This window comes from Phragmites australis, chromosome 1 (assembly GCF_958298935.1).
Source record: "Phragmites australis chromosome 1, lpPhrAust1.1, whole genome shotgun sequence".
Classification (NCBI taxonomy): Eukaryota; Viridiplantae; Streptophyta; class Magnoliopsida; order Poales; family Poaceae; genus Phragmites; species Phragmites australis.
Window position 1 is genome coordinate 33,766,423 of NC_084921.1, and position 17,912 is coordinate 33,784,334.

Consider the following 17,912-nt stretch of genomic DNA (forward strand, 5'->3'; position numbering starts at 1 on the left):
TTCTGGTCGTCACTGGTGATAACAGTGCAAAGGCAATAATAGGCATCATACCAACAAGAACTTCAGGCATTGCACCCAAGTCAATTAGCAACATGATTGAACCATCAAGCCACAAGTCAAAGAATATCATAATGCAGCAGCCCTATAAAATCTCAGGGCCATAACATCCTTAGATCAATGACAGCTTCACCCCGTTTGGCCATATTATCAAATGACAACAGGACAAAAGAAACCCTCTATCAACAAGCAATTATCAACAATGCTAAATCACCAACAATAGGCAGCAATCACCTAAAATCATGAATTGACCAGCCAAGGGTCAAAGCTATCAAGCCCACAGTTCCAACCGGCAATAGAACAGAGCAAAAGTAGGGAACGGCAATAGAACACCCAGGTGATAATCCTTAAGTCGAGCCTATGCCAAGAAACCCCAAGCATCAACCAGCAGCATCAAATTAGCACAGTTGATTAGCATCAACCGCGACAATATAGAACCATCAACAGTAACAAGTAACTGGCCACTATGTAAAACAACATGCTTCACCAATAACCGAGGCTTCACATAAGCCAATGTTCATTAGATGAATACCATAGTAGCACATAGCATTGGCAGGCTGTTCGGGGCAGCAACTCAATAGAGCACACGGCCTGCACCACAGATCGATGGTGACTAGGCCGGATCAACAAGCACAGCAACACACAAATCACCCAGCCACCAACACACGCACGGTAGCAGCACATGCACGCCAACACAAGGAACCCAGTGATAACAAAGATCAAAGGGCTGATGGTCGATCTCTAGAACACAGTGAGCCACAGATCACCAAGCCAGCCAACATAGAAGGAAAGGGGTGTGGGAAAAGCTCCAATCAACAGCACCAAAGCGTGGCACAGTAGCGTTCAGGTTCCCAGCCAGTGGCAACGCATAGTGGCATTGACTTCCAATCGGCAAGACACACGCACACTCCCATGGCCATGGCACAAAACCGGCCAGAGCTCACCCCAAATCAAGAGCACCAAAAATCAGCAAAAACCAATAGCGGGTCGCACGGACACTGGCACACACATCTCACACTGCCATGACATAAGCGCTAGCTAGAGTTCGCCAGAGATCAGAAAAAACAACAGCGGGCCACACAGACACAGGCACATGCCTCTCACTAACAATGACACATGGCTCGACGGTGACATATGCGGAAGCACAACCCAAACACCAGCGTGGCCAAAAACATCTCTACAACTCACACGACCATGGCACAAGCGTAGATCGGAGAACCTCTCGATGGCCATGGCACGAAGGCTGACCGGAACACAAAACAAAAGAAACCGACGACCATAGCACGAAGGCCGGCATATCTCTGCTCACACAGCCACATTACAAAGGTCGGAATAACACCTGCATCTTGCATGGCCACAGCGCAAGCGGTGGCTGAAGAATACCTGTACGGAAACAAGGCCGGAGAACACATGTACGGCAACAAGGCTAGCTGCATAGCCCATCTGTAACAGAGAAGAATAAGAAGGAGAGATGGGTCACAGCAAGGACCCACCAGCACGAGCATCAACAATGATGGCCATTAGCAGCGGCGGGCGGACATGTGCAGCAGCGCTTTTTGCTGGGGCTTCCCTCTCTAGAGCTCTCCCTTCTCCTCTCTCTCTTCTTCATCGGCCTCTTCCTCTGCTTCTTCCCTCACGGGCACCCCCTTCCCGGCCCTTTATAGCGGTGGCTAGGGCTCCCTCATGGAGGAATCAGATCGAGGCATTTGGGTTTAGGGAAAGAGATATGAACGGGGAAGATATAAGCATGGGTAAGCATGGTGGTGGCCCACTGGATAGAGGAGAGGGGAAAGGGGGCACGCGCGGCCGGGTGTCTCGGCTTGAGGTGAATTGGATATAGGGAAAGGTGGCATGGGCCCAGGGAGCAGGGGCACGGGAGCAGCACAGCATGGGGAGCAAGTGGAGGTGGAAGGCGTGCGGGACAACTGATCTAGCTGGAGATGAAGGCGATGTGGCATGGCCGAGCCCGGGCTTAGGGGCAAGGCAACGCCAGGTGAGAGAGGAGAAGAAAGGGGTGAGCAAATAAGAGAGAGGGGAAGATAAGAAGAACAATGGCGACATGCCCTAGGGCTAACCTGGTGACAGAGAGGATAAGGGAGGGGGCGACTTGGGCCATCGGACCTAGTGTGGAGGAGAGGCAGAAGGGAGCTAGGCCTCGAGCGGGGCCAGCCTAGCCACAGAAAGGAGAGGGTTCGGGCTGGCCAAGAGGAGTTGGGCCAGGCGGTTTCCCTCTCCTTTGTTTTCTCTCTTTTCTTTATTTTTTCTATGTTTTTATATATTGTATGTACACGGGTACAAATATACGATAAAATGGCATCATACATTGAGTACGTGGATATGAGGCGGAAATGCCTTGGACATTCCAATTGATTTCCTGGCATTCTTTCTGATACTTGAAATATCGCCCTAATGCCGAGAAATGGTCCTCATTGAATATACAATTAGCATATCGGGCCGTGAATAGGTCCCCTGTGAGGGGCTCGAGGTATTTAATGATTGACGGAGATTGATACCCCACGTAGATCCCTAATTTCATGTGTGGGCCCATGGATGTACGCTACCGTAGTGAGATCAATACGTATGTAGCGCAACTGAATTTACTCAAATGGGAAATACTTGGTGGGTTTCCACATACTAATTATAGAGGGGAAGTACTATGATATGCAGTAGGTCGCAATTGAATTAAGTTAGCAGCGTGTAAAACTACATGACCCTAACAAGAAGTTGGTAATTTGCAATTCTGTAATAAGGGCCGTGCAATGAGCTTAATTCTCTTGATAAGGGATTTTTCCAAACTATTTTGAGTATGGACATATAGGACAGAATATTGAACTTGAATTCCTAGGGTCATACAATAGTCATTGAAGGCACATGAAGAGAATTATGCAGCATTTTCTATTTGAATTGATTGAATTCAATTTTTAGGATAATGTGCTCATAATTTAATAGTTAGAGCCATTATTTTGGCAAATGTATGATTTCATATGGACAAGAGATAGATGCATCTATTAGAACCATGAAACACCTGAATGGTCCAGATAATAGTTGGATTGAACCACATATATCACATTGAATGCATTCAAGGAATTTGAGTGGTCCTGCTTGAATTTTAAGGTAAGATGGCCTTAAAATTAGCTTCCCTATAGCACATGCAATGCACATAAAATCTGAAGAGTGAGGGAATTTAGCATCACATAAATCATAATCAATAGAATTACTGATAATTTTTCTCATCATCCCTATGCTGGGATGACCAAGGCAATCATGCCAAATTTCAAATGCATTGACATTCTAAAAAATTACCTTGTACGCAGCATTTGCTATGGGTTTTATGTTTGTGTAGTACAATCCTGACAATAAAGAGTGAATTTTCTCAAATACTTGTTTGCCATATATGTTGTTTTTCGTTAAGAGGAGACATTCCTCTTTGTTGTCATCATAGGTTTCAATATAGAAACCATTATTATGGATATATCTATAACTTAGTAAGGTACGAGTTGAATCAGGATACAATAAAGCATCCTCGATTATAACTTGAATATCCATAGGGAGAGTAATTATGACACGACCTGAGCCAACAATTATTGTATCGCATTCAGTGATTGTCAAAACATTTCCTCGTCTCTTAGTAAGAGTTTGGAGATATTTTGTTTCCCTATGTATAGAATTTGTGGTGCAATTGTCTACAAGACACATTTCCTCCTCCATCGGATTGACTCCCACAGAAATCTATATATAGAATTAAAGAATTTAATATGAAATTCTTTATCAGAAATATAGCATACATACAAACTTTATTTAGTATCATAAGTGATGATACAATATTGTGACCTACAATACATAATGATGACAACTTATTATTACAACAACTAATAGACGTGGATAACATAGTATCTTCGGAATTAGGAGACTAAATAAGGTCTCCAAACGTGTCATACGAAGCAAATTTGACGATCATGTTTTCCGTGCTCATGGGATCTTCTGGCAGCTGAACAGTTTGGTTGTTACTTGGTTCTTGTGAAACTTTTTGTGAACAACTAGCCTCCTTGGTGGTGTCAGCTTGAAGATTAAAGTGTGCTTCACATCTCTATCCTTGAGCAGGTCGGTTACGTCCCATGGATTGTAAGTAGAGATCAATTAAATATCTCAGGATTCAACATTTCTTAGTAGTGTGCTTATAGCAGCCACATTTGCAACAAACATTTGATTTGTCAAATTTGGGTTTAGATATGCCTTTCTCCTTTTCTGATGCACGTGGCTTCTGCTTCTTGTTGCGTCTGCATTTACCTTTAATGTTCGTTGGTTGGCTTCTAGAAGAGCCATCAAACTTATTGATATTCTGGACATTAGAATGTACTTCAGGTAAAGGAGCAGCGGCTATTGGACACTGATGATGATTCCTTAGAAGGAGTTCATCATGCTTTTCAGCTTGAAGTAATACATGTATCAAGTTAGAATAAACTTGGTATTCTCTTGCACGATATTATTGTTGTAAGATCCTATCAGCGGGAAGCATAGTAGATAAAATTTTCTCTATCTTTTTTGCTTTTGTAGGTTCTTTTTTGCAAATGCAATTTATGACATATTTTATGAACAACATGATTGTAATCTCCAATGGATTTGAAATCCTGGAGTCGGAGATGAGTCCATTCATTACTTGCATCAGGCAGAATGACTGTCTTCTGTTGTTCATATCTTGTTTTGAGAGCTAGCCATAATATGTCCGGATTTTCTTCCATCAGATACTTAGATTTGAGATCCGGATGGACATGATGACTTATTATGTATAATACATCATATTTAACTTGATATGTGAGCGACAGATCTCTCTTTTAGGGAGGTTGGAGTGCCGCTACCATTCTGTGGGACGCGAGGCTGACCTTAGCACCCGTTGCCCATGTCAGGTAGTTGTGACCATCGAGTGCGAGTATGTCAAACTATTTGTTGGTCATCTTGACCTACATGGATTTAAACCATAGATTTGATTAATTTACTATTGGTAAATTAAAAATCATCATAGTATTGTTGTAATAATGATGAAAATTATGTAAAATCAAGTTGAGACTTGAATTACATAGTGTAAACCTCAAATTATGAAGCTAACACGTTGAAGATAATCACCAAATATGGTGTAGATCTCGCAGTAGTAGAAGGCATAATCTAACATTTGTCAGTAGATGTCAATGTTTCTATTACCATTGTGTTATGTTAAGTATAATATTTGGAAGAGCACATTGAAGGTAGTCATGTTGTCAAGATGAAAAAATAAAGACCTCACAGAAATGGACAATCTGCAAATATGCAGTGGATCCATATCTCCATTACCTTGTATTTCACAAATATTAAGTCGAGGTAATCACTTAATTTTATTTTGTATTGTAATTCTACTTGAATTAAGCACGTGCGGAAAGGAGGCGGCCGTAACTTAGGCCTGGGCCATGGCGACCTTTCGTCTGGCTCAGAGAGTGGGAGCGCTTGTGCGGAGTATAAGACCGGTGCGGCGCGGCAGTTAAGGTTACGCCCCCACCAGCCCACAATGCCACGATGCCTCGCTAGCTCCACCGCGGCTGTGACGTCACACCGCCACGCTGTTTAGCGCGGCATGTACTCCTTCCCGTTGGAGGAGGAGTCGGGTCACCTATGACGCCATCGATGTGGGCCCTGAAGTGGAAGCCCAAGGATGGCAGGGTCCAAGATCCCGAGCAAAGGCAAGGCCGGTAGTTCACCACCGCAGTCACGAAGTGACGGAGGACTCGGCCAGCTGGAGTAGAGGGTGTCGTTGAGGTCCCTTCGCATGCGGGGTTGATGGAGCCAGCACCTCGTCGAGGAGAGGTGCCTCTCAAGGACTATCCGGCCACCACAGAGGTGTTGAAGTAGGGGGAAGTCCTCGGCGAGCCACCATCATGCCTTCAGGGTTAACTGAGAGTGTGGACGTGAAGTCACGGGTTGTTGGTGGGAATCGCGCCACTGCTGATGCAGCGTACCATAGTGGAGACGCTACGGCCAGGGCAACTCAGTCCTGGCACCATCGGAGTGGTCGGTGTAGGTGTCAAGGATGGTGGCATCAAGACGACATCGACGAAGATGTCAACCTCCGGCTAAGATAGGGTGGCCGTACTCACGGTTGGTCAGAAGGAGAATGGCGCAAGGCTGTGAATTGGGAAAAAGCTGAGGGTGCGAGGAGGAGCGAGGTTGCCACCGTTGGTTGTGATCGGAGTCAAAGATGGGTGGGCCAGGCTGGCGTGGTGCCTCACCATCGGAGAACAGCGAGGCATGTGTGGGACATGGCCACCACGTCCGTGGGAGCGGCAGCCACAGCGGCTGCGATCCAGAGGAGCGCAGTGGTGACGCCATCGATCACCCATGTGAGGGCCACGATGGCAACGACCGAAGAAGGGGCGGCCTTGGTGCAGGACACGAAGAATTGCATAAGCAATCGAAGGTAAAGTCCATCTTGCCATTGCTCTCACCTGTGATGGAGGCCTCCATGCCTCTGGTGCTTCTTCGTTGATCACTTAGTGGAGAACAAGTGGCTGATAACGTGTTGAGAGTAATTTGAATTGCAAAATAGATAGTGAACAAATACAGATTCGAACTCTAATATTTCATTGATGATTGTTATAAATATATACATGTTGATGAGGTGTCCGTTCGGGGGGGATTGTTAGTGATTTGTCCTAGAGGCGATTGCATATGCAGATTGGATCTGCAAGTGAAATTTCATGTGATTAAAGGTCCATTAGGGTTTAGAGTTATGATGGGTTTTAATGTGATTAAGGTCCATTAGTGTACTTTATATAAGAAGAGGCAGGAGTCGTGGGTGCATGAGTTAATTTTCGCCACCAAAACCCTGATCGCCACCTCTTCCTGAACTCCTTGCGAAACCCTAGTCGAGCGCGATGCTAGCACACTAGCGTACGGCGTTCCATCCCTGTACATGTGGATACCGTGAAGGCACTGGTGCAGTTGCCGTAGTGCTGATCAGCGACATCTCTGTACATGTGGATACCGTGGAGGCACTGGTGCGATTGCCGTAGTGCTGATCGGTAATAAGAATACTAAGATGAGTCCGATTACTTCCTCATCACGATCAAGGATGTAATCGAGACTTCCTGTTTGTGGTCGATGAGGTGGTCAATGTGATCGACTACTTCCTCTACGTGGTCGCGGAGATGATTGACTATATCCACTTCGTGATCATGAAAGTGGTCGAGGAACACACGATACAACTCGGAGCTAGTCGAGGACGCGGTGCAGCTGCTCGGAGCTAGTCGAGGACGCAGTGCGCTTGCTCGGGAGTTGGTCAAGAAACGTGACCACCTACGCCCAGGGTAGGTTGCAGATCTAATCAAGAAGTTGTTTGAGGAGTTTGGCATGTACGATGTTGGATCGATCTACTCTAACTCTTTTTTTCGTTACATTACGCGTCAAGTAGTAACGATGTCTGATCTTCTATTTATATGATTACTGAATGAAGACAGTAAAAAATTTATTTTAGATCAGCGTAACCTACCTATTCCCTAACAGAACTACGGATGCTGCGCCCCAGCACCGCTTCGTGAGGGCGATGAGGTACTTGGGCGCCTGGAACGGGAACAGCGACCGCTCACCGGCGCGGATGTTCTTGCTCGTCTTGTCACCCTGCAGGTGGTTATCCTTGAACGGTACCTTATGTTGTGTTTTCTTGAAATTTTAATATTCTTTTTCATGGGCTCATTTTGCTTTGACCGGCGGGCCTCTTTCTTCTATTTGGGCCGAGCCCTTTGGCTGGCCTGTGATCGGGGCAGCTTAGGTCTTCTAGTGCATATGGGATACCTGGAAGAGATGGCTTCGAGGGAAAGGGGGCTGGCGGCGGCTGGGCATGGTGGCGGACGGCGCAACTGCCTCCGCTTCCTTCGGGAACGGGGGCTGGAGGGCGCCGTGGCTGCTGCTGCTATATGGGGCGCCGACCTCCTCTCCTCAGAATGGTTTTTTTCCCCTCCATTCTCTTGTTCTTTCTCACTGGTTTTCTTCTTTGGTCCTGGGAATCATCTCCTGAGCACAATCCGAGTGGAGCTTGGGCTGTGTGTTGGTGATTTTGATACTGGAAGGAATCGGTGGGGGAGTTCTGTGTTTGGTGCTCTTTGGTGCTACGATTGTCAAGGCTCGCCCGCACGCGCTGTCCGCGGTGCGGTGAGAATTTGTACCTCCGTCTTCCACGTCGGCGTCAACGACGGCGAATTGGATTTCTGGGGCAGTGGCTTCCTCGCCGTGCTTATCCTCTGTGACTGATTCGCTTGCATCACTCTCTCTGTGAGTTTTTCTCTCTGATCTGAACTGTTGAATGCTCATGTACCATGCTCTGTGATGATCCAATTTAATGAGATTAAATTAGGTTGTTGAGTACAATAGATGTATTCTTGATGCTGTGATTAGTTATAGACAGTGACTTGATTTTGAGTTTGTTTGTCAAGATTACTCTCTGTCTATCGATCTTGAATTACCATCATTTGTTGTCACTGTCTTGAGAGCTGCACTTGGGCAGGAACATTAAACTGTGATCTGTACTGTGATATGTGCTTTGGTGACCTTGCTTTAGTCCACAGCATACTATGTAATTATCTCTGTCACTTGTATGTTCCATGCGCCTATGGGTTGTGCTGTTGAGAGACCTTTTGGTTAAGCTACTGTCCTGTCATCAGTTTATTCTGGTACTGTTCTTTTGCCCAAGTGTATGCTATTTTCAGAGCTCAGTAGATCAAGAATACTATCTAGGTGTGATCTCATGTTCTAGTTTAATTGGTGAAATGTTGATTAGATCAGTTATGGTACAAGTCTTTAAAGATTTTAGGCCACCTGATAATAATGATCTAAGAGCCATTTCAATAATACATCAAGTTCGGTTCAGATTCAGATACATATTTATTATGTTATGTTATTTCATTATGACAGTCATTGTTACTATATTCATGTATTTATTATGTGGTTCCTTCTGCTCTTATTATATATCATCTGGAATATGTATATATATGTTCCTTATATCGCAAATATTACAACAATCCAGAAATGCAATTATTGCTTCTGAGATGGCTAGCTCTAGCTCCCCTGCACTCCCACCGTCGTCCTCGGACGCGATTAAGCCTGAGTGCTTTGATGGGACCGGCTTTAAGCGCTGGCAGGCCCGGACGAGGCTGTGGTTGATGGAGCTCAGTTTATTCTGGGTCCTCACCGAAGAGCCGCCCGCCCCTCAGGGGGAAGCCGTGCTAGACGAGGTCGAAAGAACGCGTCTTGACGCGTTAAGGGCCCGTTGGGAGAAGGCAAATGCATCTGCCTTGGCACGTCTCTTGGCCGTTCTGTCGAACAGGCTCTTCGACGTCTACGTGAGCTTCAGGGAAGCGCGGACGGTGTGAACGGAGCTGAATGACAAGTATGCTGAAAGCGACAACGGCAACGAGTCCTTCATGGTGGCAAGCTACCTGAACTTTCGCATGGGAGATGGCAGATCAGTCATGGAACAAATCCATGAGCTACAACTGATCGTACGGGACTTAGGCCAGTATGGCTGTGTCCTCCCGGAGAACTTTCAGGTTAATGCCATTCTAGCCAAGCTGCCTACTTCTTGGCATGACTTTGTCACTGCATGTCGGCATTTAAAGCAGCGATTGACTCTTAATGAGCTCATTGCTGCGATAAATGTCGAGGAGAAGTCCAAGGCAGGCTATGGTGGGGGGAAGGCGCCCGCTCAAGCAAACCTTGTCGAGCATAAGAACCATCCTGGTAAGAATGCGAAGAAAGAGAAGACCAAGCCTGGTTTTTCGGGACCGAAGGCTAATGCAATGAAGAAGAAGAAAAAAACCCGAGATTGTCTGCTATGTCTGCGGCGAGTCGGATCACAAAGCCAACAGATGCCGCAATCGTAAGGGCAAGGGGCCAACACCTGAGCAGCAGAAGGCAGCCAAAGCCCAAGTGCATGTGGCGGTTGCAATGGCCAATGATACCGGCAAAGGCGACTCCACTAGTGGGTATATACCTGAGGCCTATATGGCAAATTCACCAGTAAATTGGTGGATTGATACAGGTGCTACAAGGCATATTTGTGCTGATCAGACGTGTTTTACTTCTCTTCAGGGCGCAGATGGTGGATCCGTACTGATGGGGAACGGGGTCTCGGCAGCAGTGCGCGGAGTAGGACAAGTGAGCCTGAAGTTGACTTCTGGCAAGACTCTTGTCCTGAAGGACGTACTATTTGTGCCTGCCATGACCCGCAATCTACTCAGTGGATCGATGATGTGCCGGCAAGGAATAAAATTAGTCTTCGAGTCGAATAAAGTAGTGATGACCAGGTGTGGGTCGTTTGTAGGGAAAGGCTATGATTGCGGAGGCATGTTCGGCATTTCTATTCTTGATAGCTCTGCAAACAATATTCTAATAAGAACATTGATATTTGGCATTCTCGCTTGTGTCATGTTAATAATGAAGCAATTATGCGTTTGAGCAAAATGGATCTTATTCCTTCATATAACTATGATAAGAGCCACAAGTGCGAGGTGTGTGTGCAAGCAAAGTAGCCCCGCAAACTGTTTAACTCGGTCGAGGGGAGAAGCACCTCGCCGCTTGAGTTGATCCATTCTGATCTGTGTGAGATGAATGGAATATTAACAAAAGGTGGCAAGAGATACTTCTTTACTCTTATAGATGATGCTACCAGGTTCTGCTATATCTATTTGCTCAGAACAAAGGATGAAGCATTAGAATACTTCAAGATCTATAAGGCTGAGGTGGAAAACCCGCTGGGGAAGACAATAAAGAGACTGAGGTCTGACAGAGGTGGGGAATATATTCCTAGGGATTTCTCCGAGTTCTGTGAAGAAAGTGGCATAATACATGAATTTACGCCACCATACTCACCTCAGGCCAACGGAGTAGCCGAGAGAAAGAATCGAACAATTTGTGACCTGGTTAACGCCTTGTTACAAAGTTCTAGTATGGCTAACTCATGGTGGGGTGAGGCTGTTCTCACAGTTAACTATGTCCTGAACAGGGTCGCTCCTCGGAATCGCGAGGTAACCCCTTATGAAGGATGGAAGGAGAGGAAACCGAATATATCCTTTCTTCGTACCTGGGGCTGTTTAGCTAAAGTACATGTTCCCCTGCCGAAGAAAAGGAAATTAGGACCAAAGACTGTCGACTGTGTCTTCTTAGGGTATGCACACCAGAGTACAGCCTATAGATTCCTAGTGGTCCATTCTGAGGTCTCAGACATTGCCGTTAACTCGATAATGGAGTCTCGGGATGCGACATTCTTTGAGCACATCTTTCCTATGCGAGCGAAGGAGACTGTTTCCCATGATCTTTTAGTTGATAACCATGTTCCTCAGAGTGTTGATGACACGGTTCCTGATCTGGAACTTAGGAGGAGCAAGAGGCAAAGAACTGGAAAATCACTGGGAGATGACTTTGTCACCTATGTCATGGATGATGAACCATGAAATCTTTCAGAGGCATACGCTTCACCAGAAGCGGAGTACTGGAAGGAAGCAGTCCGTAGTGAGATGGATTCGATCATCACTAACGGAACCTGGGAGTTAGCAGACCTCCCAGTTGGATGCAAGCCGGTCGGCTGCAAATGGATCTTCAAGAGAAAGCGGAGACCCGATGGTACTATAGAAAAGTACAAGGCCCGATTAGTGGCTAAGGGTTTTACGCAAAAGGAAGGAGAGGACTACTTCGATACTTATTCTCCTGTAGCCAGATTACCTACTATCCGCGTGCTCTTAGCACTGGCAGCTTCGCATAATCTCCTTGTGCATCAGATGGATGTCAAGACCGCTTTCCTTAATGGAGAGCTGGATGAGGAGATTTATATGCAGCAGCCAGATGGATTCATGGTAACAGGACATGAGCATAAAGTATGCAGGCTAATCAAATCCATGTATGGTCTCAAACAGGCCCCTAAGCAATGGCATGAAAAATTTGATACTACACTGACTTCGGTCGGCTTCTGTGTTAATGAAGCCGATAAGTGCGTGTATTATCGCTATGGTGGGGGTCGAGGTGTCATTCTGTGTTTATACGTGGATGACATATTGCTGTTTGGGACAGATATGGAAATGATTAACCAGACTAAGTCTTTTCTATCTCAGAACTTCGATATGAAGGATCTGGGAGAAGCTGATGTAATTCTAAACATCAAGCTCCTAAAGGGCGAGAATGGGATAACTCTCAGTCAATCCCATTATGTGGACAAGGTGCTTACACGTTTTGGTATGATAGACTGTAAGCCTGTAGCCACGCCCTATGATCCAAATGCTAAGCTGAAGAAGAATGTAGGTCATGGAAAAGACCAGTTAAAGTATTCGCAGGTGATAGGTTCTCTTATGTACTTGGCCAGTGCAACTAGGCCTGACATCTCATATGCAGTATGCAGGTTGAGTCGTTATACGTCCAACCCAGGAGATGATCATTGGATAGCACTGGAGAGGATTCTCAAGTATCTGAAGGGGACAAAGAACCTTGCGATTCACTATTCTGGCCATCCTGCAGTCATAGAGGGATTCAGTGATTCCAACTGGATCAGTGACTCGGATGACATGAAGGCTACGAGTGGATATGTTTTCACTCTAGCAGGCGGAGCAGTGTCTTGGAGGTCATCTAAGCAGACCATCCTTACTCGCTCCACGATGGACGCTGAACTAGTAGCGCTAGAATCAGCAGCTGTAGAGGCAGAATGGATTAGAGAACTCCTTTCTGACCTGCCGATATTGGATAAGCCAATTCCGGCTGTTCTCACCTACTGCGATAATCAAACCGTTCTGGTTAAGGTAAAGAGTAGGAAGGACAATATGAAGTCTTCGAAGCATATAAAACGGCGACTTAAGTCGCTAAGGCATGCATTAGAGACGGGTATAATCACTGTGGATTATATTCAGTCTGAAAGGAATCTAGCTAATCCTTTCACAAAAGGAATGGCTAGAACAGTCATTCAAGCGGCGTCAAGAGGAATGGGATTATTACCCACTGATAAGGTTCACACCGGCAGTAACCTATCCTAGAAGATCGGAGATCCCGTGAACTAGGCTCTAGGAAAACAAGCTGTGTGGATATAAGAGCAAATCGATCCTATTTGCTGTTATGCTCTTCTGTAGGAGAGGCTGAGCTACTAGCTCTTAATGAATTCAGTGCCGAATGGCTATAGATGTTGTCCTACAGGACATCTAGGAGAATTCACCTATGTGAGTGTGGTTGTGTGGTCGCAATCACAGAGAAGCCAGGTACTTCTCTAAGGGACACTCATGAATCAAAGGTGCTCGGACATGACCATAACGTCCAACCCGAGAGCTAAAGGATAAGCAACCTAGTACAGGGTGTTATATGGATGGAAGCTCTTACACCAAGATAGAGGATCAAGGTGTAATCCTCCTCTGTCTGTTTGAGCCAAAGTCTATATGACTAGGTATAGTGTTCAAACCCGAAAGGTACACTTTACTCAAATCTTGTATATAAAATCGGGTGCTACCAACATTAAAATTTGGTGGGGATTGTTGTGTTTTCTTAAAATTTTAATATTCTTTTTCATGGGCTCAATTTGCTTTGACCGGCGGGCCTCTTTCTTCTATTTGGGTTGAGCCCTTTGGCTGGCCTGTGATCGGGGCAGCTTAGGTCTTCTAGTGCATACGGGATACCTGGAAGAGATGGCTTCGAGGGAAAGGGGGTTGGCGGCGGCTGGGCATGGTGGCGGACGGCGCAACTGCCTCCGCTTCCTTCGGGAACGGGGGCTGGAGGGCGTCGTGGCTGCTGCTGCTATATGGGCGCCGACCTCCTCTCCTCAGAATTGTTTTTTCCCCCTCCATTCTCTTGTTCTTTCTCACTGGTTTTCTTCTTTGGTCCTGGGAATCATCTCCTGAGCACAATCCGAGTGGAGCTTGGGCTGTGTGTTGGTGATTTTGATACTGGAAGGAATCGGTGGGGGAGTTCTTTGTTTGGTGCTCTTTGGTGCTACGATTGTCAAGGCTCGCCCGCACGCGCCGTCCGCGGTGTGGTGAGGATTTGTACCTCCGTCTTCCACGTCGGCGTCAACGACGGCGAATTGGATTTCTGGGGCAGCGGCTTCCTCGCCGTGCTTATCCTCTGTGACTGATTCGCTTGCATCACTCTCTCTGTGAGTTTTTCTCTCTGATCTGAACTGTTGAATGCTCATGTACCATGCTCTGTGATGATCCAATTTAATGAGATTAAATTAGGATGTTGAGTACAATAGATGTATTCTTGATGCTCTGATTAGTTATAGACAGTGACTTGATTTTGAGTTTGTTTGTCAAGATTACTCTCTGTCTATCGATCTTGAATTACCATCATTTGTTGTCACTGTCTTGAGAGCTGCACTTGGGCAGGAACATTAAATTGTGATCTGTACTGTGATATGTGCTTTGGTGACCTTGCTTTAGTCCACAGCATACTATGGAATTATCTCTGTCACTTGTATGTTCCATGCGCCTATGGGTTGTGCTGTTGAGAGACCTTTTGGTTAAGCTACTGTCATGTCATCAGTTTATTCTGGTACTGTTCTTTTGCCCAAGTGTATGCTATTTTCAGAGCTCAGTAGATCAAAAATACTATCTATGTGTGATCTCATGTTCTAATTTAATGAGTGAAATGTTGATTAGATCAGTTATGGTACAAGTCTTTAAAGATTTTAGGCTACCTGATAATAATGATCTGAGAGCTATTTCAATAATACATCAAGTTCGGTTCAGATTCAGATACATATTTATTATGTTCTGTTATTTCATTATGACAGTCATTGTTACTATATTCATGTATTTGTTATGTGATTCCTTCTACTCTTATTATATGTCATCTGGAATATGTATATATATGTTCCTTATATCGCAAATATTACAACACCTTACCCGTCAGCAGCTGGAACCAGATCCAAGAGAAGCTGTACCAGATGCAGGTGTTGTCGCTGCCATTTACGCTGGCATTGGCATTTCCGTTGGCAGACGCCTTCGCGCCGGCTGTGACGGAGCTCGGCGACCTTGACGTGCACGTAGCCGTCGGGCTGCCGCGGCTTGACGAGCACGTTGGACAGGTTGAGCTCGCCCTGGGAGATCTTCTTGGCGTGCAGGTACTCCATCCCGCGCGCGATCTGCAGCATGATGTCAACGGCGACGACGAGCGGGAATGGTATCCGCCGCCGCGGGCAGCTCACCTCCTTGACGTAGCTACCGAGGTCCTTGGCCATGAGCTGGTCCATGACCACGAAGTACTCTTTCCTCTCCTCGTCGTGGAAGCAGTACGAGGCGTTCGCCACGGACAAAAGCAGCGCGACCTCGTCCTCGGCGTCGCCGATGATGTGCTTCACGGCGAAGCTCTCCCCCATCCACTGCACCTCCTTGAGGCGGCCGCCGGACACTGTAGTCGCTGAGAAGGATGGACGCAGGGTGCAGCCCCCCCCCCCCCCCGCGGCGCGGTCAGGACGTCGACGAGCCGGTGCTCGCTCTTCGTCAGAGACTTCGGCACCGCCGAGCCCTTCATCTCGTCGAGCAGCTGAGACAGCACCCACCTGTCCTCCTTCCACGCCGTGTCCATCCGAGCGACGAGCTCTTGGGACACCAAGTATAGCTTGCCGTGCGCGTGCTGGAACAGCCTGGGCTCGACCATGTCCCTCTGGGCTAGCACCAGCCGCCTCCGCGCGAGCTCGTCCGTGTCGGAGGCTCGGAGCCGGCAATCTCGGCGGCGGTCTCGACAGCCTCGATCGCGACGGCGACGCACCAGAGGATGCCGTGCAGGTATTGCTCCACGCACTCGGTGCCGTGCGCCATCGCCGCGGCGCGCCCACCAGCTCCCGCTCGGGTCGAGGCACTGCCGGACGTAGCATTCGGCGTCGCGGAACGCGCGGTGGAGCTCGCGGAGCGGGGGCTCGAGGGCGCGCCACTTGGCGCCGCGCTCCTCGAAGCGGAGGTGCGCGCGCACCTCGCCCGTGACGGCGGCAAGCGCGTGCGCGCACGTGTCGGCGAGGAGGAGGCACTGGCGCGGGTTGATGCGGAGGTCGGCTCGAACGCCATGAGCGCGTTGATGCTGCCCATCGCCTCAACGAGCTAGCTGCTCCATCCCGGTCGGCGGGATGAGCACGGACCAAGTGTTTGCGTGCTGCCGGATTGCTCATTTGCTCTGTTTCTCAAGATTTCACATGCCTCAGTTTCTGTCGATCCAAAATAAGATGGTAATATTTAAATACTAAAATGCTTGCGTTTCCATTGGAAATGTTAGAATGGCACGTATGAACAGAGATTTCTCTACTTTCTTTTATTTCCGTTTCGAGAATACAGCATGGATCCCATTGCTACTTGCTTGATGTGGTAAAAATATACAGTTGGTAAATGCTGGAAACTGATATTGTAAGATTTTCTGAAGATCATACAGTTGTTGTTTTTTCACCTATCTGATTCTTTCTCTTTTTGCTCTCCCTCGTTTTGTTGATTAATTATTGATTGTGAACCGAAAGCTATCGAATCTAGAATACAAATTTTATAGGATTACACGAGTGTTAGACTATATTTGGCTAGTCCTCTTTTCACGGCTCTCCTTCCTTATCCCCTGATCCTGCTTCTATAAATCGGTTGTGTGGATATGGAAGGATATAGCCTATATATGTACCTCTCCGTGATCAATACGATTTGCGTCGAGTTTATCCTCTTAACATGGTATCAGGCGTCCGATCCCCCACTTCCGCTCCCTAGCCGGCGCAGCCTCTCCCCTCCGCGCCGCTCCGTTCCAGCCGACCGACGCCATGTCGTCCGCCTCCTCTACACCTCTCTCTCCTCATGCAGCCGCCCTCGACACGGCTGCCAACGCCGTCGCGGACGCCGTCCGTGCAGCGTTCGCGCCTCCTACCGGCATGCACATCGATCCAACATCAACGAATGCCGTCGCCGAGTCCGCAGCGGCAAAGGCCTCTAACGCCACGCGTGAGGCCCTCTCCACCATCCTTGCCTCGCTGCTGGCCCTGGCTTCGGACACCGGCCTTCCTGGCACGACCCCTCTCCCTGCATCGGCCACCGTCCCCACGACCGTCACCGTGCCGCCCATGCCGGTCGATCTTGCGACGCTCTTCGCCTCCATGCGCTTCTCCCCGGCCGGTCCGTCGCCTCCCTCCCATTGGCCGACCCCGCCGTCGCTATCCGGCTACAGGCTCTATACCGGCCACGACACCAGGACGCCACCTCTTGCGCCTGCAGGCGGCACACCTCACTCGGCCGCTCCTCCCCTCGACGATGACTCCCTGGCTGCTCTCCATGCCCAGGCAGTCGGCATCCTCAACGTCAAGGCCCTCGTGCCCGTGACGCTCGATGTCACAGCCGCCAACTCCACTCGATGGCGCGGCCTTCTTCTCGTGGCCCTCGGCAAGTATGCCTTGACGGACCACGTCCTCTCCGACGACTGCCACCCTGATCGCGCCAGCTGGGTTCAGATGGACTGCGTCGTCCTCGGATGACTTTACAGCACTATCTCCGCCGATCTTCTCCAAGAGGTCCTCGCATAGCACACCACGGCTCGTCACGTCTGGAAGAGCCTCGAACATCAATTCCTCGGCAACCGCGAGCACCGCACCCTCAACCTGACAGCGGAGTTTCACACCTTCCATCAGGGCGACCTTCCCGTCGCCGACTACTGCCGCAAACTGAAGGCGATGGCCGACACACTCGGTGATCTCGGCGAGCCCGTCGCCGACCGCACCCTCGTCCTCACCCTTCTCAACGGTTTGTGCGAAAAATTCAGTCACCTGAAAACCATAATTCCCATGTAACGACCTTCCCGTCATTCGCCGAGGTGCGGTCCCAACTCCACCTAGAAGAACTCTACGCCACGCCGCG

At 48.0% G+C, this 17,912-nt stretch overlaps 1 pseudogene; it reads right to left on the reverse strand.

Annotated features, from left to right (window-relative positions):
• The window catches only part of LOC133884257 (uncharacterized), a 45,216-nt pseudogene extending 28,386 nt beyond the window's left edge, over positions 1-16,830 (reverse strand).
• Positions 16,831-17,912: the final 1,082 nt, after the last annotated feature.